Genomic DNA, 26,627 nt, shown 5'->3' with positions numbered 1-26,627 from the left:
TTTTTGCATCGCTTTATTCTGAGAGCTATAACTTTTTGATTTTTCGGATGATGGAGCTGTATGGTGGCTTGTTTTTTGCGGGACAAGATGATGTTTTCAGCGGTACCATTTTTATTTATATGCATCTTTTTGATTGCGTATTATTCCATTTTTTGTTTGGCAGTATGATGATAAAGCATTGTTTTTTTCTTCTTTTTTTTTTTTTTTTTTACCGTGTTCAATGAAGCGGTTAACTAGTGGGACAGTTTTATAGGTCAGGTCGTTCTGGACGCGGTGATGCCAAATATGTGTGCTTTTATTGTTTGTTTGCTTTTTTTTTCAGAATAATATTTATTGATGGGTACATTATATTTTTATTTTTGGTGGATTATTTTTTTTTATTTTTTTTTAAATATTTTTACAATTTTTTTTTAATTTGTGTTTTTCACTTTCTGAGACTTTTTACACTTTTTTTACTTTGTCCCACTGTGGGACTTTCACTTTTTTTATTCTGATCGCCTGCATAGTGTAGGGATGGAGCACCATCCCTGTGCCATGCAGGCAGTCAGCGCTGCACAGTGAGAAGATTGTTTGGTCGTGCACTGCGCATGACCAAACAATGTTCCTGCTGCCTGGTGACCCGGATATTGTCATGACGACATCGGGTCGTCATGGCAACACCCGGGAAGCCGCGGCAGACAGCGCTGGAGGCCAGAAGAGGAGGTGAGTATTGCGATCACCTCCCCTTGCCTCCGCAATGCTGCGATAGACTCAGCATTGTGGGGGTTAATGTGCCGGGAGCGGTGCAGGACCGCTCCCTGCACATAGTACCGGGTGTCAGCTGTGACAATCAGCTGACACCTGGCGGCGATCGCGCCCGCACAGCCTGTGTGCGCGCACGATCACCATGACGTACTAATACGGGTCAGGCTCTTAAGTCCCAGGGCACCGACGCGTATTAATACGTCATGGGCTGTAAAGGGGTTAATTTGGGGTGCCTTTATTGCTGCACATGCTGTTTGTTAGGGATTCACACGATCCCGGTTACTCACAGAGACCACCCACTGTGATCTCTTGAGCAGACAGCTCTCTGCTGCCCCTACCGTCCCGACAATTACACGACTGGCCAATGATCAATATAGAAGGCTGCAGGCTGTTCTCACTAAGTAGTTATCAACAAGGTAGCAGTGAGCGTACAGCATACACACCCCCTTCCAATACATGGAATATATGTATATGCCCTCATACTATCACTGATAGCCTCACGATAACCCACTTAATATTATTCGCTGCCACCACCAATCAATTTTAAAATATAATACAGGCCTGATCGGACGCCTACTTTCTGGTAGCGTATGGCTTCAGGGGAGGGAACGATTACAGAGGAAAAGAAAAAGAACTATTCAATTTTATATTTAATCTAAAAGGGAGGCAGTGTTTATGAAAAATATACAAAAGGTTTTACAAAGAGAGACATTACAATACAAATGCAGTTACATGAAAATAAATGGGGTTAAAGAAGAACTTACGCAACAGATCGCAGAGACGATTCAGTCTAGCTGGAGGAAGCGCCCCTATGTCCGTTCAGCGAACGTGACCCATGCTTACACATAAATATGTAACTTCCATCAGGAGTAGGGACCCATCTTCGGCTGGGTCTTTTATGTCGAAGGGGGGCCTGCCCACGCACTCCCTTGTGATGACATAATGTGGGCTGGGATCCAGCCTTCATATTTTTTTTAAAATCTCTAACTTCGGGGATAACTTCTCACGGGTTGATTGCAGAAGTTTGCAAGTGACGCCATATTTTTCATTACGAATTTAACTTTACTTAGAGACTACACATGGCATAGCTGCAGTCCGTTATTTTGGTACTTTTGCGCCACAGCTCACCGGAGCGGCATACAGCTACGGAAAAATATGCGTATTGTTCCTTTGCTGACCCTGCCGCTAATACACACGTGGTCAAAATTGTTGGTACCCCTCATTTAATGAAACAAAAACCCACAATGGTCACAGAAACAACTTGAATCTGACAAAAGTAATGATAAATTAAAAATCTATGAAAATGAACAAATGAACGTCAGACATTGCTTTTCAACCCTGCTTTCACAGAATTAAAAAAAACATTAAACTCATGAAATAGGCCTGGACAGAAATGATGGTACCCCTGAAAATAATGTGACAAAAGGGACATGTTAAATCAAGTTGTGTCGACTAATTGGCATCACAGGTGTCTACAATGTTGTAATCAGTCAGTGGGCCTGTATATAGGGCTACAGATACTCACTGTGCTGTTTGGTGACATGGTGTGTACCACACTCAACATGGACCAGAGGAAGCAAAGGAAAGAGTTGTTTCAGGAGATTAGAAAGAAAATTATAGACAAGCATGTTAAAGGTAAACGTTATCAGACCATCTCCAAACAGCTTGATGTTCCTGTGAATACAGTTGAACATATTATTCAGAAATTTAAGATCCATGGGACTGTAGCCTACCTCCCTGGGTGTGGCCACAGGAGGAAAATTGATGACAAATCAAAGAGACTGATAATATGAATGGTAACAAAAGAGCCCCTGATAACTTCAAAAGAGATTAAAGGTGAACTTCAAGCTCAAGGAACATCAGTGTCAGATAGCACCATGCATCGTTGTTTAATCTAAAGTGGACTTCATGGGAGACAACCAAGGAGAACACCATTGTTGAAAAAAAATCAGAAAAAAACCCTGGTCTGTGGGAGTTGCTTTCCTGCAAAGAGCAGACCATGTACAGCACGGCGATCGGGCAGGCTCAAGCTGAGCGCCCCCTGCGGGTGTCAGCTCTATGTGAGCACCGATCGCGGGCGTTTAACCCCTCTGATGCCGCTGTCAGTAGTGACAGCGACATCGCTGGTCATCGCCGAGGGAGTGGGCTCCCTCTGTGATCCCATCAGCACAACGCGATGTGATAGCGTTGTGTTGATGGTTTCCATAGTTACCTCCCGTCCCAAGATGGCCGTGGGGTCCTTCATGGGCATGCAGAAAGGTGGCCACTCAACGCCTGCTCAGAGAACAGGAGCTGAGACGCCTCCTTCCTGACTGTCAGATGCTCCTCTGATGCTCTGCTGTCCAGATGCATTGCAGAGCCTCAGATTAGCGATCTGAAAGTTTGAAAATGATGTCCCATCCTGGGACAAGGTAAAAGAGTAAAAAAACATTTAATAAAAATTCTAAAAATATTTTTTTTAAAAAATCACAAAATAAAGAGTAAAAAAAGAAAATATATTAATATAAATATATTTATCTGTGTAAAAAAATAAAATAAACAAAAAAAGTACACATATTTGGTATTTCAGCATCCATAAATGACGCGACCTATAAAACTTTCCCACTAGTTATCCCCTTCAGTGAGCACCGTGAAAAAAATAAATAAAAAACAAGGCAAAAAGCTATGCTTTATCATCATACCGCTGAACAAAAAGTGGAATAAAACATGATCAAAAAGACACCTGTAAATGAAAATGGTACCACTGAATACGGCATCTTGTCCCGCAAAAAACAAGCTGCCATACAGCTCCGTCAGCAGTAAAATAAAGAAGTTACAGCTCTCAGAATAAATGGCAAAATAATTATGTTTTTCTATAAGATAGTTTTTATTTTGTAAAAGTGGCAAAACATAAAAAAATATATATAAATGTGGTATCTCTGTAATTGTACTGACCCAAAGAATGAAGCTGCCTTATCAATTTTACCACACGCAGAACGGCATAAGAAAAATCCCCAAAAAACAATTCCTGAATTGAAGGCTTTTGCTCATTCTGCCTTACAAAAAATGGAATAGAAAGCGATCAAAAAAATTCACGTGCACGAAAATGGTAACAATAAAAACGTCAACCCGACCCGCAAAAAACAAGCCCTCACATGACTCTGTCGGACAAAATATGGAAAAATTATAGCTCACAAAATATGGCGATGCAAAAACTTGTTTTTACAATAAAAAAGTATCTTTTAGTGTGTGACAGCTGTCAATCATAAAAACCCAATATAAATCTGGTATCGCTGTAATCGCACTGACCCGAAGAATAAAGTTGTCTAATCAATTATACTGCATGAGGAAAGGCGTAAAAAAATAAATAAAACCAATTCTTTTCATGCTGCTTATTTGTTCATTCTGCCTCCCAAAGATCACAGTAAGGCTCGGTTCACATTTATTCTGCGATCTGCGCTGAGCGCTAATGTAGCGCCCCGAGGGTTCGGTCGCTAAAGGGATATTGCACCTCAAACCAGAGGTGTGATATCCCACTCCCGGGTAAGGATGGAGTGTGGACCAGGGCTCGGCAGGCTGCATGCATCACACACACCCCATTTCCGGGGGACAGCTCAACGGTGCTCCCATTAGACAGTAATGCAGGCATGACAGAATCTGTCCCTTGTTGGAGTGGGGAGGGGGGAGGAAAACCCAGTGATGTAGGAGCAGGAGGGGACGGTCTCTGGGCATAGGTAGGAGCCCATTGGTTGCAAGTCACCTGGGCTCATACACTAGAGGGAGGTATATAAGGTGGCACCATCTTAGTTCTGAGAGTAGAAGAAGGAGAAGTTCAGTCAGGAGGAGAAGAGAAGGAGTTCAGCCAGGAGGGCTGACAGGGAGCTGTGGCTCAGTCTGGGCCCAGCTCCACGAGGCAGGCCTAGAGTGAAGGCCAGAGCCAGAAAGAACAGAAACAGAAAGGAACAGAAACAGAAAGGAACAGAAACAGAAAGAGAAGTACCCAAAGTGTAGAAAGGCCCAGAGAAGGAACCCTAAAGGCCCAGGAGATTGCGGGTGACGGGTTGGCAGAACAGGGTTCCACATCCCAAGTTGGTGGAGGCGACTAATCCTCAGCCAAGGACCGGCGGTCGTGATCATATCTTGGTGCGACGCCCCTCACTACACCTACTAGAAAGGCACACCACATAGGGTCAGGGAAGTGGACAACCAGCCTCCCAAGAGAAGACCCGAGGCAGCTGGACAAAAGTAGTGTCACTGGTGGGGCACGGCCAGAGAAAGGAATAGAAGGGAGTCCTGTGCCACACTCTGGAATTACCTGGGGGTTGACCGAGCCCCCTGCCTGGTGGACGCAGCACGGCTTGGGCAGTCATTGTCGGCGGAGTGACTTGGAATATAAAGAACTGTGAGTAAAGAACTTGAACTGCAACCCCACGTCTCTGTGCTTCATCGCCGCATACAGCACTACTAGTGCTGGGACGCCCGTGCACCATCACCCCCACCATCTACTACACTGCCCTGGGGCTGCACTCTTCCCGTGGGGATTCACACTACCTCAGCTGCATACACCATCAGCCCCAGCGGTCTGCCTTGCAGTGGCGGTTCGCACTGACCGCAATCCACGGGTGGCGTAGTCGGACAATTAACCATAAAAATCCCATAAATAGACTGCTACTGGTTTGACCACCCTGAGCCATGGGACCGGGTCGCCGCCACGGAGACTACAACCCCCCAGAGACCTGGTTCCGGGTAACCCACTACACGTGTACGCTAGGCCCAGGGGGCGCGTCAACTTTTGGCGTAGTCGGCAGGATCGTTACCAACCCGCCACAAACAGGTATTGCGCGCCTGAAAAGAGACTGTTTTATTGTATTAAAGATGGTGCCCGCCTCAGAAGAACGAGCGCCATAATGTGCGTGCCAAAAGACAACAGGAAGCCACCTCCCATTGTGGGCCAGGTCCCAGAATGGCGCCAACGAACGAGCCCGCCCCTAACAGCCAAGAGTGCGGCTGTAGAGATGTCCATCAGCGTGGGGGGGCTGCCCCTGAAGGTGATTGTCAGCAGGTGGCCCCAAGACCACCCCCAATGGGGGCGGACAGGAAAGAAAACTGTGGGGCAGGGTGCGGTCTGGATCAGTCTGGACATACCACACCCGGGAATGGAAGGAACACCAAACACCACCAGCACCTTGGCCCGTAGCCTGTTGCAGGCTGAACCGCCATGCAGCCTAACTGAATTACTGGCACAGCTCCCCAGGGACCCGGAGTGTGCGCGAGCTGCGCTGGAGGATTTGGACCGGAGGATGGTCCGGGCGCAGCGGGATGTGTTTGCCGGGTGGAAGGAGGAGTTGGCCCGGCAGCCTGTAACCCACCAGCAGGAGACATCACCAGGGCCGAGCAGCATGCCTGCCTCCGAGGGCGGTGAAGGTGGACCGGAGTCCGGGGACGATGCTGCGGAGGGGACCGGAACGACCGAGGCAGGTAATGGGGATGTCACCACCCCCAACCCTGAAACTGCGAGCATACCTCAGCCTCCCGTCGCAAGGCCCGAAGCCCCGGGGACCGTACCTGTCACCACGCCTCCGCCGCTGCCAGCTAGGCCTCAGGCTGCAAGCGCTGCTGTCACGCCACGCCCCGCGCAGTGCCCTTTAACCCCGGGCACGATAAAAAAACAGGCGCCACGGGCCGGGTCGCAAGGCCTAGTGCACCCGGGCGTCACTGCCTCACCAGCGCCCCCTTCTTTGACTGCGCCACTCCCGGGCATGACCAGCAGATGACCACCGGCCTGGTCGCAAGGTCGAGTGCCTCCAGGTGCTGCTCTCCAACCGGGGCCCCCTGCCATACTACCCCTGGTTGCGGATCTGTTCGCCCAGCACGCCGGCCCGGATGGACTGCCCCTGGTATGGCCGGCCGACCTGATCAGTAGCCGTCCATGGAGAGACCAGCCTCCATGTGAACCCCTGATACCGGCTCCGGAGCCCAGAGAGATAACACATCCCCCACTAGAGGACGCCCAGTTCGAGTGGGACCCCACTGGAGAAAACCTAATGGGGTTCACTCAGGAAACCCGGGCTGACGCAGCCCGTCGACTGGAGTCCTGCCGCCAGCAGTTGGCGACATTTGAGAGGGAGCGGCGGGAGCGGCGTGTCAGGGAGGAGCGGCTCCAAGCACGGAGTGCGGAGCAGAAAAGAAGAGCCCGACAGAAACCCCGAGCCGCCAGCGGTCCCAGAGTCACCGGGACCGTGGTGAAGTTCCAGATGGATTGCGGCTGGGGCTTAATCAAGGATCCTGAAACCACCAACGACGTCTTTGTGACCCGCAGGGATGTCGAGAGCCACTTGCCAGGGGGACATCGCGGACGAGATCTGTACCCTGGTGACGTGGTCACCTACACCCGGCACAAGGGCGCAAAGGGACTGTACGCCCTCCACGTCCATAGAGTGGTAGGAGAGGAGGAGCAGTACCACTCGGACCCCGAGTACCAAGAGGGCCCGGACGGGCCTGAAGATTACCCGGAGGAACAAGGCGCATGCGGAGGACACCGTCAGGGTAAGGAGGAGAAAATGTGCCTATGTAAATAGTTACCTGTCAGGTTAAAAAGAACTGATGTTGACTGTGTGAAAGTTGGCCCTTATCCCTTATCTAGCTGGGGACTGAGAACAGCCATCCCATTTCCCTAACCTGGCTGGGGACTGAGAACAGCCATCCAATTTCCCTAACCTGGCTGGGGACTGAGAACAGCCACCCCCTTCCCTACTTGGCCGAGGACTGAGAGCGGCCATCCTGTAAATAGTTGTGCTTCTTAAAGCGCCCCCTACTGGTTTTATAAAAAGATTGCAACGTCTACCTCAAGACAAATTTGCTGGACTGTTGCACCTTTAAGAAGAATGAACACCTGGTCGCAAGTTGCACCGCGGTCAGTACCCAAGAATATGTTTTACTTGAGAATGTTTTATACTGAAAAGTTTTATATGCTGCTAAAAGAGTTTTATGGTATTTTGTATGTGTAATACTTGTTAAAAGAGAAAAGTGCCTCCCATAAAGGGAGGGGTTAAATGGTTATTGTTTTATATGTGAATGCATTCTAAAATTTTGTATGTTTTTGAATTGTCTTTGCTCTTTTCCGGCCCGAGGACGTGCTGTGGTTTACCAGGGGGGAATGTAGCGCCCCGAGGGTTCGACCGCTACAGGGGTATTGCACCTCAAACCAGAGGTGTTATATCCCACTCCCGGGTAAGGATGGAGTGTGGACCAGGGCTCGGCAGGCTGCATGCATCACACACACCCCATTTCCGAGGGACAGCTCAACGGTGCTTCCATTAGACAGTAATGCAGGCACGACAGAATCTGTCCCTGGCTGGAGTGGGGAGGGGGGAGGAAAACCCAGTGATGTAGGAGCAGGAGGGGACAGTCTCTGGGCATAGGTAGGAGCCCATTGGTTGCAAGTCACGTGGGCTCATACGCTAGAGGGAGGTATATAAGGTGGCACCATCTTAGTTCTGAGAGTAGAAGAAGGAGAAGTTCAGTCAGGAGGAGAAGAGAAGGAGTTCAGCCAGGAGGGCTGACAGGGAGCTGTGGCTCAGTCTGGGCCCAGCTCCACAAGGCAGGCCTAGAGTGAAGGCCAGAGCCAGAAAGAACAGAAACAGAAAGGAACAGAAAGAGAAGTACCCAAAGTGTAGAAAGGCCCAGAGACACGAAGGCAGAAGGAGCCCTAAAGGCCCAGGAGATTGCGGGTGACGGGTTGGCAGAACAGGGTACTGGATCCCAAGTTGGTGGAGGCGACTAATCCTCAGCCAAGGACCAGCGGTCATGATCATATCTTGGTGCGACCCCTCACTACACCTACTAGAAAGGCACACCACATAGGGTCAGGGAAGTGGACAACCAGCCTCCCAAGAGAAGACCCGAGGCAGCTGGACAAAAATACTGGTGGGGCACGGCCAGAGAAAGGAATAGAAGGGAGTCCTGTGCCACACTCTGGAATTACCTGGGGGTTGACCGAGCCCCCTGCCTGGTGGACGCAGCACGGCTTGGGCAGTCATTGTCGGCGGAGTGACTTGGAATATAAAGAACTGTGAGTAAAGAACTTGAACTGCAACCCCACGTCTCTGTGCTTCATCGCCGCATACAGCACTACTAGTGCTGGGACACCCGTGCACCATCACCCCCACCATCTACTACACTGCCCTGGGGCTGCACTCTTCCCGTGGGGAGTCACACTACCTCAGCTGCATACACCATCAGCCCCAGTGGTCTGCCTTGCAGCGGCGGTTCGCACTGACCGCAATCCACGGGTGGCGTAGTCGGACAATTAACCATAAAAATCCCATAAATAGATTGCCACTGGTTTGACCACCCTGAGCCACGGGACCGCGTCGCCGCCACGGAGACTACAACCCCCCAGAGACCTGGTTCCGGGTAACCCACTACACGTGTACACTAGGCCCAGGGGGCGCGTCACTTACACCGGGGTTTCTGTGTAAATCTCTGAAATACGTGATTCAGACGGTACCCACAGTGGAAGATTCCCTGTAATGAGGTAGATGGAGGCACTGTGGACGCCATCTGGCCTGTGATCCCATGGTGTCCATCTTTTTATTAGGTAAGCATAAAAGTGCCATCGGCCACAGTTTTGTGCACTTCTGAAAAGGACACCGCTGAACAGAGGCCAGATAGAGTCCAGAGTAACTCTGCTGCCTCATTATAGTGAATGAATCGCTTGGGGATTTCATCTGAATTACGTCACTTGGAGATTTAGATGGAAACCCCGAAATAAGTGCTCAGCGTAGAGCGCAGGATAAACGTGATCCCAAATATTATGTAAAATGTTCCCAATAAAAGCTTCAACTCCATAAACAAAAAAAGCAAGTCCCCACTCAGGTCCGTCATCTGTTAACAATAATATAGTGGTTTCCACATTACTAGTAGCACAAAGGCTCTGGGAAAACTAAATGGCTCCTCGCCCTGAAAAAGAAATCCAATGAATTCTGCACTCCCAAATCCAAATGTCCCCTCCTGTCTGAGCTCCAGTGTTTGTCTAAACCGCAGTTAGTGACCACATGTTTGGCATTTCTGTAGTGATGAGAGCCTGCCTAATTTACGGGTGCATGTCTCCAGAAGCATGAGCTGGGCATAATGTATTTGTAACCACAATGTACTGGTCACTAAAACATATTGGTCACTACAACGGCAATTTGCAATCTTCACTTAGCAACATCCACTGCTGCTTGTTTGTGGAAAACACCCATGGAGTAAAAATCATCACTACACCTGTAGATAAATTCACAAAGGGGTATAATTTCCAAAATAGGGTCACTTGAGGGGGGATTCTGCTCTTCTAGCACATACGGGCTCTGTATATGGAGTCTGCAAACTATTCTAGGAAAATCTGCACTCCAGGAGGCAAATAGCGCTCCGTCCCTCCCGAGTCTTGCCGTGTGGCTAAGCAGTACTGTACATATGAGGTATTTCTCAATTCAGCAGAAATTGTGGGACAAATTTTGGTGCCATTTTTACCAATTTCCCAGTGTGAAAATGTAAAATCTGGGGCTGAAACAAAATTTCCATGTTAAAAATGTAATTATTCTTTCTTCACTGCCCAATGGTATAAAATTACATGACCCACCTGTGGTGTCAATATGATCACTGCACCCCGAGATTAATTCACTGAAAGGTGTAGTTTGTAAAATTGGGTCATTTTTGGGGGGTTCAGCTGCTCTGGCACCTCAGGGCTCCTCCAATGTGACATGGCACCCTCAAACCAGTCCAGCAAAATATGAACTCCAATATGGTGCTTCTTCCTTCTGAGCTTTGCACTATACCTCAAAAGTAGTTTTCAACCTCATATGGGGTATCTGCATACTCAAGAGAATTTGCACAACAAATTTTGGGGTCCATTTTCTCCTGTTATGCTTGTGAAAATGTAAAATTTTGTTTTAAAAAACATTTTTGCGGGAAAATATTTTAATTTTTTTATTTTCACTGTTCAATGTTGCAAAACTTCTGTGAAGCACCTGGGGGTTCAAAGTGCTCACCACACATCTAGATAAGTTCCCTAAGGGGTCTAGTTTCCAAAATGGGGTCACTTGTAGGGGGTTTCCACTGTTCATGCACATATGTGGCTCTCCAAAGGCAACATGGCGTCCGCTAATTATTCAAGCAAATTTTACATTCAAAAAGTCAAATGGCGCTCCTTCACTTCTGAACCCTGCCGTGCGCCCAAACAGTGGTTTTCTCCCACATATGAGGTATTGGCTTACTCAGGAGAAATTGCATAACAAATGGTATGGTGCAATTTCTCATGTTACCCTTATGAAAATGCTAAATTGAGGGCTGAAAAACATTTTTGTGGGAAAAATGTGAAAATTTTATTTTTATGGCTCAATGTTATAAACTTCTGTGATGCATCTTGGGGTTCAAGGTGCTCATCACACATTTGGATAAGTTCCCTGAGGGGTCTAGTTTCCAAAATGGTGTCACTTGTTGGGGGTTTCCACTGTTTAGGCACATCAGGGGCTCTCCAAATGCAACATGGCATCCGCTAATTATTCAAGCAAATTTTACATTCAAAAAGTCAAATGGCGCTCCTTCCCTTCCGAACCCTGCTGTGCGCCCAAACAGTGATTTTCTCACACATAACTTCCTAACAAAAAAAGTTTTGGTTCCAAAATTGTGCTGATGCAAAGTAGACATGTGGGAAATGTTATTTATTAAATATTTTTTGTGACATGACTTTAAGGGCAAGAAGATGAAAATTTTGAAAATTGCTAAATTTTCTAAATTTTTGCCACATTTCCAATTTTTTCACCAATAAATGTAAGTCATATCAAATACATTTTTCCACTATCATGAAGTACAATATGTTATGAAAAAACAGTCTCAGAATCAGGGGGACCCGTTGAAGTGTTCCAGAGTAATTACCTCATAAAGAGACATTGGTCAGAATTTAAAAAATTGGCCTGATCAAGAAGGTGAAAACAGGCTTCAGGGTGAAGGGGTTAAAGTCTGCCAGTTGTGTGTTCAACCTATTCACACTTGATCGCGAACCAATACCATACTACAAGGCCACTGCCTAAAACCGTGTTCATCAGATGTGATCAATGCCGCAGAAAATCTTCCTGTTATGCGCCTGGAGTCACTGGAGCTGAAGTCACAGTGACTACCCAGTGCCTGCACAATATAGCACTGCGCTCATACAAACCGGGCTGGGAGGAAACAAAGCGCGGTCTATAAGAGCCGCGCTTTGCGCATACGTCGGAAGGTGAGGAAGGAAAGCGCACGTCACAGTGCCCTGTGATGTGCTGGGGAGGGAAAATGGTAACTAGGCTGATAGGCGGCGATTTAGGGGAATAATAATCAGATAGGCGGTCATTGCTTGGCGTCCCCCAGATGGCAAGCCTGTTGAAAACCAAAAAGATAAAACTACTTTTCTCTGCAATCAGACCTCTACAGTACAGTACAGACCAAAAGTTTGGACACACCTTCTCATTTAAAGATTTTTCTGTATTTTCATGGCTATGAAAATTGTACATTCACTCTGAAGGCATCAAAACTATGAATTAACACATGTGGAATTATATAGTTAACAAAAAAGTGTGAAACAACTGAAAATATGTCTTATATTCTAGATTTTTCAAAGTAGCCACCTTTTGCTTTGATGAGTGCTTTGCACACTCTTGGCATTCTCTTGAAGAACTTCAAGAGGTAGTCACCGGAAATGGTCTTCCAACAATCTTGAAGGAGTTCCCAGAGATGCTTAGCACTTGTTGGCCCTTTTGCCTTCACTCTGCGGTCCAGCTCACCCCAAACCATCTCAATTGGGTTCAGGTCTGGTGACTGTGGAGACCAGGTCATCTGGCGTAGCACCCCATCACTCTCCTTCTTGGTCAAATAGCCCTTACACAGCCTGGAGGTGTGTTTGGGTTCATTGTCATGTTGAAAAATAAATAATGGTCCAACTAAACGCAAACCGGATGGAATAGCATGCCGCTGCAACATGCTGTGGTAGCCATGCTGGTTCAGTATGCCTTCAATTTTGAATAAATCCCCAACAGTGTCACCAGCAAAGCACCCCCACACCATCACACCTCTTCCTCCATGCTTCACGGTGGGAACCAGGCATGTAGAGTTCACCCGTTCACCTTTTCTGCATCGCACAAAGACACGGTGGTTGGAACCAAAGATCTCAAATTTGAACTCATCAGACCAAAGCACAGATTTCCACTGGTCTAATGTCCATTCCTTGTGTTCTTTAGCCCAAACAAGTCTCTTCTGCTTTTTGCCTGTCCTTAGCAATGATTTCCTAGCAGCTATTTTACCATGAAGGCCTGCTGCACAAAGTCTCCTCTTAACAGTTGTTGAAGAAATGTGTCTGCTGCTAGAACTCTGTGTGGCATTGACCTGGTCGCTAATCTGAGCTGCTGTTAACCTGCTATTTCTGAGGCTGGTGACTCGGATAAACTTATCCTCAGAAGCAGAGGTAACTCTTGGTCTTTCTTTCCTGGGGCGGTCCTCATGTGAGCCAGTTTGTTTGTAGCGCTTGATGGTGTTTGCAACTGCACTTGGGGACACTTTCAAAGTTTTCCCAATTTTTCGCACTGACTGACCTTCATTTCTTAAAGTAATGATGGCCACTCATTTTTCTTTACTTAGCTGCTTTTTTCTTGCCATAATACAAATTCTAACAGTCTATTCAGTAGGACTATCAGCTGTGTTTCCACCAGACTTCTGCACAACACAACTGATGGTCCCAACCCCATTTATAAGGCAAGAAATCCCACTTATTAAACCTGACAGGGCACACCTGTGAAGTGAAAACCATTTCCGTGGACTACCTCTTGAAGTTCATCAAGAGAATGCCAAGAGTGTGTGACGCGCCCCCTGGGACATATTCCTTTTTGAGGGGAATACCCGGCACCGGATCAGATGGGGGGTTGTAGTCTCCGAGCGGCTGTGACCCGGCCCGTGCCCAGGGCGTCAAACTCAGTGTTATGTGGCAGTCCTACAGATGTTATTAAGAGTTCTTTTGTGTCGACTACGCCACCCGTTGTGATGCGGTCACTGTGGCCGCCGCTGCAGCAGGGTCCGCTGAGGCTGATGGTGGGTGCGCAGCTTGGTGAGATAACCCCCAACGGGAGGGGTATAGCCTCAGGGGGGACAGGTGCAGAGGATGGGGGTTGTGGTGGTGCGGTGCAGACGGCAATGAAGACAGAGTCGGGTTGTGCAGTTAAGGGTGTTTACTTACTGCAGATGTTGTACTGGTCACTCCAGCTTCGAGTGACCACCCGAGCCGTGCTGCGTCCACCAGGTCCTGGATCCAGCCAACCCCCAAACAAGTCCGGAGCGTGGCCCTGAGCTCTCCTTCTGTCCCGTTCTCTGGCCGTCCCCACCAGTGATCCACCTAGGTCCAGCTCCCTCGGGCCTTCTGTTGGGACACCCTTGGCCTTGGGTTCCCTGACCCTTCATGTGGTGTGCCTTCGGGATGGATGTGATGGGTGGCCGTGGCAGATGCTGCCCACGGCCTCCGGTCTCTGGCTAGGGTGTGTTTTCTGCCCCCGCCAGTTTGGGATCCGGTACCCTGTGCCGACTCTTCACCCGGGGATTTAAGTTGGGTTCTTGGAGTCCTCTTTTCTGTTTCCCCCTCTGGGTCTCTCCTCTCCTCTCTCACTCTGGGTCTCTCTTCTCCTCTGCTTGCTGACTTGTTCTCTGCATCTGACCCTGTTCTTAGTTGGTGCCCACCTTATATACACCCTCTATGTGTGAGCTCAGGTGACCAGCACCCAAAGAGCTCCTATCACTACCCAGACTGCACCCCCTATCTGCCCCTACACTACATGGGATGTTCCAACCCCCTCCCACTCCAGCCAAGGACAGACTCGGTCGTACCTGCACATTTCTAAGTGGGAGTACCGTTGGTCTGCCCTCCGGAAATGGGATGTGTGTAGTGCATGCAGCCTACCGAGCTCAGTTCCACTCTCCATCCTTGCCCGGGAGTGGAATATCACACCTCTGGGTTGAGGTGCAATACCCCTGTAGCAGCCGAATCCTCAGGGTGCTACATTCCCCCCTGGTAAATCACAGCACGTCCTCGGGCTGTAAGACATAACACCAAAACATACATTTTTTTTTTTTTCATAAACATATAAAACAACATATATTAGCAAATAAAACATTCTCGTCGCCTCTGGCTCCTCCTCCGGTCACTGTGCAACGTGTGACCGGGTAAAGTGCGACAGTCTCTCTGGAAAACTGGTTTTCCTATAAAACCGGTAGGGGGCGCTTTAGGAAGCGCAACTATTTACAGGGGACAGTGTGGCCGCTCTCAGTCCTCGGCCAGGTATTGGGGAGGAATGACCGCTCTCAGTCCTCGGTCAGTGGGATTAAGGGAAATACGGGTAAACAGTTCACACATGCTGGTCCCAACGGGGACTATATTTGCAGTAACAGTTTCTTTGTACCCCGGTCGGGTAACTATTTACAGCACCTGCTCCGCTGTACTTAACGACGTCTTCCTCCTGCTCTTTCTTTGGGGATCTTAGCTTCAGACCCGTCCGGGTCCTCTTGCTCTTCCTCCTCACATCGCAGCTCCTCCTCTGTCAGGCGATGCACATGGAGGGCGTAAGGACCTTTGGCACACTTGTGCCGGGTGAAGGTGACCTCGTCTCCGATGTAGAGGTCACGACCTCTGTGCCCCTCCGGCAGATGGGACTCCACGTCTCTGCGCGTGACAAAGACGTCGCCGGGGGTGTTGTTGTCTCGGATGAAGCCCCACCCATGCTGCTGGTTGAACTTGATCACTGTCCCGATAGTGCGGGGACAATGCGCTGCACGGGGGTCCCTCCTGGTCCGGCTCTTCTGCTCGGCACTCCGTACTTGGGCCTGCTGTTCCCGGACCCGCCTCTCTCTCCGCTCCCTCGCAAACTCTTCGAGCTGCTGTCGGCAACACTCAGCACGCTCCGCTGCAGCTGCCCTGGTTTCCTGAGTGAACCCCATTAGGTCTTCTCCGGTGGGGTCCCACTCAAATTGGGCCTCTTCAAGCGGGGGCGAGATCCGTGCCCCGGGCTTCGGAGCCGGAATCAGGGGCTCACACAAGGGCCCTAGTCTCTGCTGCCGTTCCAGCTCATGGAATTCTTCGGGCCAGATGAAGGGCCGCCCGTCCGGCCATGTGAGCTGGCTGAACAAGTCCTCCCCCAGGTGTGGCACCCTTGGTTTCACGGGCGCGGTCGCGGTGGTGGTGGCGCCCGGGTTGCCCAGGCCTTGCGGCCAGGCCTCGGGCACCTGGAAGGTGAAGGGCACCGTTAGGACGGCGGCGCCCTTGGCTACCTGGCCTTGCGGCCAGGCCGGGGGCTCCGCGGAGGTAGGGGGCGCTGTTGGTATTGCGGCGCCCGGGGGTACTAGGCCTTGCGACCAGGCTGGTGGTATTTCCTGCTTTGTCACGCTCCGAGTCGAGGCGCGTGACGTCACAGGGGTCGCTGCGGCGGCTTCCGGTCGGGGCCTAGTCCATAGCGGTGACATGGCGGCTACGGGCACAGCAGGGGGACTTTCGGGCTCTGCGACGGGGAGCGGGGGCAGGTGGGCGGTTTCCCGGCTTGGGGTATAGGCGTCCCCTTTACCTGCCTCCTTGCGTCCGGCTCCCTTCTCGGCGCCGTCTCCGGCCTTTGGTCCTCCCGCGCCATCCTCAGAGGCGGTCTGTCTCCTCGTCTCGGGTGGCGTGCTCCGCTGACAGGTCTCGGTCTGCTGGGCCATCTCACGGCTCCATTCCGCCAATATCTCGCGCTGTACCCGGGCCATCCTCCGTGCGAGGCCCTCCAGGGCAGTCTGTGCACACTCCCGGTCTCGGGGGAGCTGTGCAAGGACCTCCACTAGGCCTAGTGGGGTCGTGGTTTCTAGCAGGCTCCTGACCAACGGGTCGGTGCTGCTCTGCTCTTCTTCCAGCAGGCTCCTGGCCAGCGGGCCGGTGCTGCTCTGCTCTCCTTCCTCGGTCTCTAGCAGACTCCTGGCCTGCGGGCCGGTGCTGTTCTGCTTTCTCTCCATCTCCGGGTAAGCTCCTCCGCTACTCCTCTCCAGGCTTCTTGCCTCCGGGTGCGCTCGCTCCAGACTCCTCGTTAGACTTCTTGTCTCCGGGTGCGCTCGCTCCAGACTGCTCCAGGCGGCACCCATCTTCGTTCTTTTCTTTCGTCTCCTCCCACTTCGAGGGCGGTCCCGGGGCCACTGGGTGACTGTCAGCTCCAGGGGCGGTTCTTTCACGCTGACAGACACCTCTAGCATCACAGTCTCTGTTGGTGGGGGCGGTTTCCACTTTTGGCGCCATTTTCGGTCCTGGCCCACGATGGGAGGCGGCCTCTCGCCACCCTCTGGCACGCCCATAATGGCGTCCGCTCTTCCAAGGCGGGAAACCTTTGGAAATGGCGGGAATCGCTTCCCAGTGGCGGGAAACTCTGCAGATGGCGGGAAAAAGTTGTTAATGGCGGACAACCGGCTGGAAACGACCTGTGATGGGGTCCGATGGCGTGGACCCTCCGGAACCGGCGGGAGACTTCTTTCTGAGGTAAACTTGCACTTTTCTTCAGGCACGCAGTACCCGGGTGTTGCGGGCACGTAATCCTGCCGACTACGCCAAAGTTGACGCGCCCCCTGGGACATATTCCTTTTTGAGGGGAATACCCGGCACCGGATCAGATGGGGGGTTGTAGTCTCCGAGCGGCTGTGACCCGGCCCGTGCCCAGGGCGTCAAACTCAGTGTTATGTGGCAGTCCTACAGATGTTATTAAGAGTTCTTTTGTGTCGACTACGCCACCCGTTGTGATGCGGTCACTGTGGCCGCCGCTGCAGCAGGGTCCGCTGAGGCTGATGGTGGGTGCGCAGCTTGGTGAGATAACCCCCAACGGGAGGGGTATAGCCTCAGGGGGGACAGGTGCAGAGGATGGGGGTTGTGGTGGTGCGGTGCAGACGGCAATGAAGACAGAGTCGGGTTGTGCAGTTAAGGGTGTTTACTTACTGCAGATGTTGTACTGGTCACTCCAGCTTCGAGTGACCACCCGAGCCGTGCTGCGTCCACCAGGTCCTGGATCCAGCCAACCCCCAAACAAGTCCGGAGCGTGGCCCTGAGCTCTCCTTCTGTCCCGTTCTCTGGCCGTCCCCACCAGTGATCCACCTAGGTCCAGCTCCCTCGGGCCTTCTGTTGGGACACCCTTGGCCTTGGGTTCCCTGACCCTTCATGTGGTGTGCCTTCGGGATGGATGTGATGGGTGGCCGTGGCAGATGCTGCCCACGGCCTCCGGTCTCTGGCTAGGGTGTGTTTTCTGCCCCCGCCAGTTTGGGATCCGGTACCCTGTGCCGACTCTTCACCCGGGGATTTAAGTTGGGTTCTTGGAGTCCTCTTTTCTGTTTCCCCCTCTGGGTCTCTCCTCTCCTCTCTCACTCTGGGTCTCTCTTCTCCTCTGCTTGCTGACTTGTTCTCTGCATCTGACCCTGTTCTTAGTTGGTGCCCACCTTATATACACCCTCTATGTGTGAGCTCAGGTGACCAGCACCCAATGAGCTCCTATCACTACCCAGACTGCACCCCCTATCTGCCCCTACACTACATGGGATGTTCCAACCCCCTCCCACTCCAGCCAAGGACAGACTCGGTCGTACCTGCACATTTCTAAGTGGGAGTACCGTTGGTCTGCCCTCCGGAAATGGGATGTGTGTAGTGCATGCAGCCTACCGAGCTCAGTTCCACTCTCCATCCTTGCCCGGGAGTGGAATATCACACCTCTGGGTTGAGGTGCAATACCCCTGTAGCAGCCGAATCCTCAGGGTGCTACATGTGCAAAGCAGTCATCAAAGCAAAAGGTGGCTACTTTGAAGAACCTAGAATATAAGACATATTTTCAGTTGTTTCACACTTTTTTGTTAACTATATAATTCCACATGTGTTAATTCATAGTTTTGATGCCTTCAGTGTGAATGTACTATATGTATAGATTCTCTTTTCTATACCCTGTATGCCCATAGTAGCAATCTGATAACTCCCAGGGGGTGACAGATTCCCTTTAATATAGTGGAAGCTGGGACCCAGTCGGACCCTGGGATAGAACATATCCTCCCGACGTCAAGGATTTTGGGCCCTGGGTTAATCAGAGTTGTCCCCACATTCTACAGCTCCGGCACCTCCTCCTCCTCTTCAGCATCCATCTCTGAAATGACCACATCAGTCGGAAGCTGGAAGCACTGCAGCACTGCCTCGTCCAAGCGGTAATAGGCTGTGCTGAAGCTAATATGCTTGGGGGACAAAGCACACACCGCTGCAGAATTATTGACAGCTGTAACAGAGCAGGCAGGTTTGTGGCTGTCACCACTGAACCTACAGCCAGGCATTGTCGTGTGTGACAATGGCTGGAACCTGGTGGCGGTTCTAAGACTAGGTAAGCTCGCACACGTGCCATGCCTGGCCCATGTACTCAACCTAGTGGTTCAGCGGTTTCTCAAAACCTACCATGAGCTGCTTGTGAAAGTATGCCACGTGTGTGCCCATTTAAGAAAGTCAGCTACAGCTTCCGCCGCCCTCGTCATGCTTCAGCAGCATTTGTAGCTTCCAGCTCACTGAATGATGTGCGATGTCACCACATGTTGGAACTCAACGTTGCATATGTTGAGAAGGAATTGTGAGCAGCAGAGGGCAGTTGTTGGGTGCCAGCTTCAACACACCCGTCGGTTTTCAGCTCAGCCTCCGCACATAAGAGCTGATGAGTGGGCATGGATGTCTGACATCTGTGCCATCCTCCAAAAATTTTGAGGACTCCACCAAGATGGTGAGCGGTGATAATGCCACAATTAGCATCACCATCCCTCTTCTCCGTCTACTGAAACGCTCACTGTTCACAATTAAAGAGGAGCGATTGCAGGCGGAGCATGATGAGATGGAGCAAGGAACTATACAGGGTGATGCCATACAGCCTAGCCTCATCACATCTCAACAAAGATTGGGTGATAATGAGGAGGAGGAGAAAGAGGAGGAGGAGGAAGAACAGGAGCTGTTTTCCTGCGCTACAGATGGTACTACCCACACAAGTGTCATATCGTTTTGTTCAGCATGGATGGCCTGTGGAAAGGGAGAACGAGGAGGAGGACCAGGAGGAGGATGAGTTGGAGAGAACGGACAGCCAACCTCTTGGTCAGACCTACCTCTAACACTCTGTATGTTATACAGTATGTTCATGTATACCCTCCAGGGTGTATACCCACCAGGGGTAAATGTTTTTCAGCCCATGCACTTAGTGCATGGGCATTACCAGTATAGGAGGCCCACTCCTTAATAATGGGAAACATTTTTTAATGAGGACTTCCTCTACGTCTCTTCAAAGATGTAATGGAGTGCGTCCAAATTTTTGGTAGCCTTTGCAGTCACTGTATGGGCATTACCAGAATAGGAGACCCACTCTTGAATAATGGGAACAATTGTTTTAATGAGGCCCTCCTCTATGTCTCTTCAAAGGGGTATTGGAGTGCCTCCAAATTTTTGGCAGCCCTTGCAGTCACTGCATACGCAATAACAGTATCGGAGACCCAATCCTTAATAATGGGAACAACAAAGCATAGCCGGCTGATGGTCCTCTAACAATAGTGAGGGATGACTGCTGGCCTTGTAAAAATAGGCTTTGTGACTTTCACAGTCCCTCCTTCATAAATGAAGCAGGATGTGTCTGATCATGTCTCACACACCACATGGCCAGATAAGGTAGAAAAATGTTAAAATTATATTTACTGGTGAATGTATTTTTCACCATTGAAATCAATGCAAAAGTGCAAAACTGCATCAAAAACGCTTCGTGTGGAGGAGAATTTTTGTTTTGGGTTATTTATTTTGCCTTATATACAAGTCATTACCCTGGAAATAATGTTCCTTAACATTTTTTCTAGGAAAATTCATTTTAGCTTCGTTATGTATGTTTTACTGTCAGTCCGTAAAAGTGGCGTAATACTCTGACAACATTGTTCCCAGCAGTGACCTGGGAGTCAGAGATGCTTCCAGGGGTCTTCCCTGTGCTGTTCCCATATAATCTGAGCACTGTTTCCATCAATTTGGCCATTTTTTAGGCCCCCTCCAGACCTCTGGGAGGGGGATGGTGCCGGAAAAATGCTCGAGTTTCCCATTGACTTACATTGGATTCATTGCTCGGGTCGAGCATCTGAGCATTACGATTTGCTCGGCTAGAGCAATGAGCACCTGAGCATTTTAGTGCTCGCTCATCACTAGTGTTGAGCATTCCGATACTGAAATATCGGGTATCGGCCGATATTCGCGGTATCGGAATTCCGATACTTAATTCCGATACTTTTACAATATCGAATACCGGAATCGGAAGTTCCCATAATGCATGCACTCTGCAGTGTCTCTGAAGGATGACAAGCTGGATGGCAGCGCTCAGCTGAGATCCAGCCTGTCATCAGAATGCCATCCCAGCGTGGGAGAATTCTCCTGATCGTTTAAAAGCCGGCGGGCGGTAAAAAGCCGCCGGCTTTTAAACAATCATACAGCCCCATACTGCTTCCCCGCAGCCTACCACCCCGATCCTCCGCTCCCCTCGCCACCTCCCATCCCGATCGTAAGTTAGGACCGGGCGGGGAGCGCAGCACCAAGGAGCGGGGAGCAAAGGACCCGGGCGGGGAAGCCGGCAGTGAAAAGACTTCACCGCCGGCTTTCCCGTTCTGTGCTGCGCTTTCCCGCCGGTTATTTCAAATGAACAGCTGAGGTATCAGGTGATGCTGATCAACTGTTCATTTGAAGGAGCCGTGGTGCCCTCAGAGGGTTCATGTGAGTTCATGCTTGACTGCATTGCATGAACTCACATGAACTTTCCCACGGCCGCACAGGTCAGCCTCACCTCCCAGACGATCAGCCCGTCATGATTGGTGTGTGTGGGTGCCTGTGCGCGGTGTCTGCGAGTGTGTGCGGGGTGTCTGTGCGTGTGTCTGCGAGTGTGTGCGTGCAGGCAGACATAGGCCGATGTGACACTACTACTCCCATCGGCCTATGTCTGTCCCCCGTCCACTCGTGCCAGCAGGATCAGCTCGATGGGAGCAGTAGTTCCCATCAGCCTGATCCTGCTATTTAAATTGCCCTACTGTGTCCCCAATAAATTTTAAATACATGTCATTGGTGGCCAGTGGTTACCTAATATAAATTAGTTTATACATTACCTGTCCCCGCCGATCGCCACCTAAAATAAAGTAAAAAAATAAAAAACTACACCTATACTCACCTAGACACCTAATTCCCCGAAGCCATCGATCTCCTGTAATAAAATATAAAATAATAAACCACAACCTTATCCTTACCCCTCCGTAGTAGTCCACGAGTGTCCCACGATGATCTCCAGTTTAGAGCAGCCACATAGAATGTGACCGCTCTGAACCGCTGCCGCCGCTAGAATGACGGGGCCGTAAAGCAGCCCCGTCATTGCATAAGCGGGTTCGCCGGAGTTCAGGCAGCGCTGCTCCGGTTAGCTCCTTTACGGCCCTGCTGTATCGTGAGAAATTCCCACTGTACAGCAGTGCCGTAAAGGAGGTCTCCGGAGCTGCGCTGCCTGAATGCACTCCGGTGACCTCAGTCAGGGGCTCACGCTGCCGGGAGCAGACGTGTTCCCGGCAGCGTGAGCTTACAGCAGCCATGCACAGCTGTCACCATCTCCAGATGTGACAGCTGTGCATGGGAGATCAGCGCAGGAACGTGGACAGGTAACTATTTTTTTTTAGTAAACCAAGAATTAAATAAAATTGTGTGTTTTATTTCAAATAAATTATTTTTTTCTGGGTGTAGTGTGTTTTTTCTTTTTAACACTTTGTAGGTTAGTAATGGGGGTGTCTTATAGACGCCCATCATTACTAACCAGGGCTTCATGGCAGCTGGCGCTGACATGAACCCCACCACTATTACCCCCTACCACCGCACCAGGGCAGCGTGGAAGAGCGAGGCTAAGTGCCAGAGTTGGCGCATCCTATGGATGCGCCATTTCTGGGGCGGCTGACGGCTGGTGTTTCTAGCCTGGGAGGGGGCCAATATTCATGGCACCCTTCCTGGGCTATTAATATCAGCCCCCAGCTGTCCGCCTAGCTTTGCTAGCTATTAAATAGGGGGTACCCCACGTCATTTTTTGGGGGGGGTCCCCCATTTTAATAGCTATTAAAGGCTAGGTATTCAGCTGGGGGCTGATATTAGTAGCCTGGGAAGCTCCGTGGGTATTACCCACTTCCCAGGCTTCAAACATCTGCCCCAGCCGTCTGCTTAACCTCCGCTAGAGCCTAAAATTATGGGGGATCCCACGCCAATTTTTTTTTAAATAAATCCTTTATTTTAACACTAAATGACATTTGAGGAGTTAATAAAGATGCAGTCCCTAAATTATTATTTATTTTTTAATTAATTTTTCCCAAAAATTTTGACGTGGGCTTTGCCATATTTTTGTATGCCAGCCAGGTACAGCATCCAGCTTCTATGAGCGCGCCATTTTCCGGGGTGGCTGCGGACTGCAATTTGCACCAGGGGGGGGGGGGGCAGAAAGCTTGGGCCTCCCTGAGCTGCAGATTCCAGCCCCCAGCTGCCTAGTTGTACCTGGCTGGACACACAAATAGGGAGAAGCCCCACATATTTTTTTTTTTAATTATTTCATGAAATTCATGAAATAATAAAGAAAAAAAGGGCTTCCCTATATTGTTGTGTCCGGCCAGGTACAAATAGGCAGCTGGTGGTTGGGCGCAGCCCGTTCCTGCCTGCTGTACCTGGCTGGACACAAATATAGTGCGAAGCCCCACGTCAATTTTTTTTTAATTATTTCAGGAAATTCATGAAATAATTAAAAAAAAATTGATGCGGGGCTTCGCCCTATATTTGTATCCAGCCAGGTACAGCAGGCAGGAACGGGCTGCGCCCAACCACCAGCTGCCTATTTGTACCTGGCCGGACACAACAATATAGGGAAGCCCTTTTTTTAAAAAATTATTTCATGAAATAATTTAAAAAAAATTGACGTGGGGCTTCGCACTATATTTGTGTCCAGCCAGGTACAGCAGGCAGGAACGGGCTGCCCCCAACCACCAGCTGCCTATTTGTACCTGGTTGGACACAACAATATAGGGAAGCCCTTTTTTTCTTAATTATTTCATGAATTTCATGAAATAATTAAAAAAAAAATACGTGGGGCTTCGCCCTATTTTTGTGTCCAGCCAGGTACAACTAGGCAGATGGGGGCTGGAATCCGCAGCGCAGGGAGGCCCAAGCATTCTGGGCCCCACCCGCTGCAAATTGCAGTCCGCAGCCACCCCGGAAAATGGCGCGTTCATAGAAGCGCCATCTTCTGGCGCTGTACCCAACTCATCCAGGGCCCTGGTGCGGTGACTCACTGGGTAATAAAGGGGTTAGGGCCAGCTTGGCATTATCAGCTGGCCCTAAGCCCGAAATTCATGGGGTCACGCCAATATTAGACATGACCACCATGAATTTCTAGTAAAGTATTTAAAAAAAACACAACACCCAGAAAAAAGTCCTTTAATTGAAATAAACACACAATTCTTTATTGTTCTAAATTAAACTCTACTTACCATCACGCCCATTCCAGCTGAAGTCAACGATCTCCTGCAATAAAAGAAAAATAATAAAGCAACATCATCCTTACCTTTCCATGGTTCCCACGACAGCTTCAGCTCTGCTACATCGAGATGACAGGCTGGACCGCAGCAGAACGCTGCCATCCAGCCTGTCATCCCGCAGACACTGAGAAGCGCAGGCATGCTTGCGCTCCTCAGTGTCTCTCTGTGACGGCATAAAGATGAGCCGAGGTCATGTCCAATGAACTCGGCTCACCTCATGCACGTCACTGACAGCGTGGGAAAATTCTCCTGCACTCAGCGCTTCAGCGTGAGAATTTTCCCACGCTGTCAGTGACGTGAATGAGGTGAGGTCATGTCCAATGAACTCAGCTCACCTCATTCACGTCACTGACAGCGTGGGAAAATTCTCACGCTGAAGCGCTGAGTGCAGGAGAATTCTCCCACGCTGTCAGTGACGTGCATGAGGTGAGCTGAGTTCATTGGACATGAGCTCACCTCATGCACGTCACTGACAGCGTGGGAAAATTCTCACGCTGAAGCGCTGAGTGCAGGAGAATTCTCCCACGCTGTCAGTGACGTGCATGAGGTGAGCTGAGTTCATTGGACATGAACTTGGCTCATCTGGATGCCGTCACAGAGAGACACTGAGGAGCGCAAGCATGCCTGTGCTTCTCAGTGTCTGCGGGATGACAGGCTGGATGGCAGCGTTCTGCTGCGGTCCAGCCTGTCATCTCGATGTAGCAGAGCTGAAGCTGTCCTGGGAACCATGGAAAGGTAAGGATGAGGTTGCTTTATTATTTTTCTTTTATTGCAGGAGATCGTTGGCTTCAGCTGGAATGGGCGTGATGGTAAGTAGAGTTTAATTTAGAACAATAAAGAATTGTGTGTTTATTTCAATTAAAGGACTTTATTCTGGGTGTTTGTGTTTTTTTTTTAACTTTGACTATGGGGTTAGTAATGGGGGTGTCTTATAGACGCCTCTCCATTACTAACCTGGGCTTGATGTCAGCTGGCATTATAAGCTGACATCAACCCCAGCCCTATTACCCCACTGCCACCGCTACAGGGCAGTGGGAAGAGCGAGGCTAAGTGCCAGAATTGGCGCATCCTATGGATGCGCCATTTCTGGGGCGGCTAACGGCTGGTGTTTCTAGCCTGGGAGGGGGCCAATATTCATGGCACCCTTCTTGGGCTATTAATGTCAACCCCCAGCTGTCTGCCTAGCCTTTGCTAGCTATTAAATTAGGGGGGACCCCACGTCATTTTTTTGAGGGGGTCCCCCATTTTAATAGCTAGTAAAGGCTAGGTATTCAGCTGGGGGCTGATATTAGTAGCCTGGGAAGCTCCGTGCGTATTACCCCCTTCCCAGGCTTCAAACATCTGCCCCAGCCGTCTGCTTAACCTCCGCTAGAGACTAAAATTAAGTGGAACCCCACGCCATTTTTTTTTTTAAATAAATCCTTTATTTTAACACTAAATGACAAGTACAGTAAGCAACACTGTCACTGTACTTCATATATATGTGACTGACATGTTTCTATCTATCTAATCTATGTGTGAAGCTCTATTCTGTCTGTTATAAATTGTCGGGTACCGCTGCTGAATTGCCGGCCGGCTTTTTTAAAGAGATGGTGCATGAAAACACAATTATTTTTTTAAATAAATCCTTTACACTAAATGACAAGTACAGTAAGCAACACTGTCACTGTACTTCATATATATGTGACTGACATGTTTCTATCTATCTAATCTATGTGTGAAGCTCTATTCTTTCTGTTCTAAATTGTCGGGTACCGGTGTATGCCACTGATGAATTGCCGGCTTTTCGCATAATACATTCTACATTATTCTTAGTTGTTTTACTTCATGTAGAATTAACCTACAAGGAAAGAAAGGGTTTATTTTCATTCCGATATTTGTGTCCCATTGACTTGCATTGGTTTCCGGTATCGGAATCGGCGATATCCGATACTTTTTGGGTATCGGTCCGATCCAATCCGATACGATATTTCCTGATATTGGAAGGTATCGCTCAACACTACTCATCACTATTCTTGAGGATTGATCAGTGTATTATGGGAATACCCAACAAGGCTTGCCATTTTCAGAGATATTCTGATCCAGTAATTTAGCTAAGGCTATGTTCATATTGTGCTTTAGCCTATTGTCAGTACTAGTCCATCAGAGCTTATGTCTGAAGCCCTGGAAAATGGAACATTTGATTTAATGGGGCCATTAAATGTAATCCTGTTTTGCAGAGCAGCAGACATAAGCCCGGACGAAGTCGCTGATAATAGACTAAACCCAATATGAAT

The sequence above is a fragment of the Phyllobates terribilis genome, unplaced genomic scaffold (assembly GCF_046119375.1).
Source record: "Phyllobates terribilis strain yellow unplaced genomic scaffold, ASM4611937v1 Scaffold_2__4_contigs__length_985480577, whole genome shotgun sequence".
NCBI lineage: Eukaryota > Metazoa > Chordata > Amphibia > Anura > Dendrobatidae > Phyllobates > Phyllobates terribilis.
Note: the sequence above shows the minus strand (reverse complement) of the source record.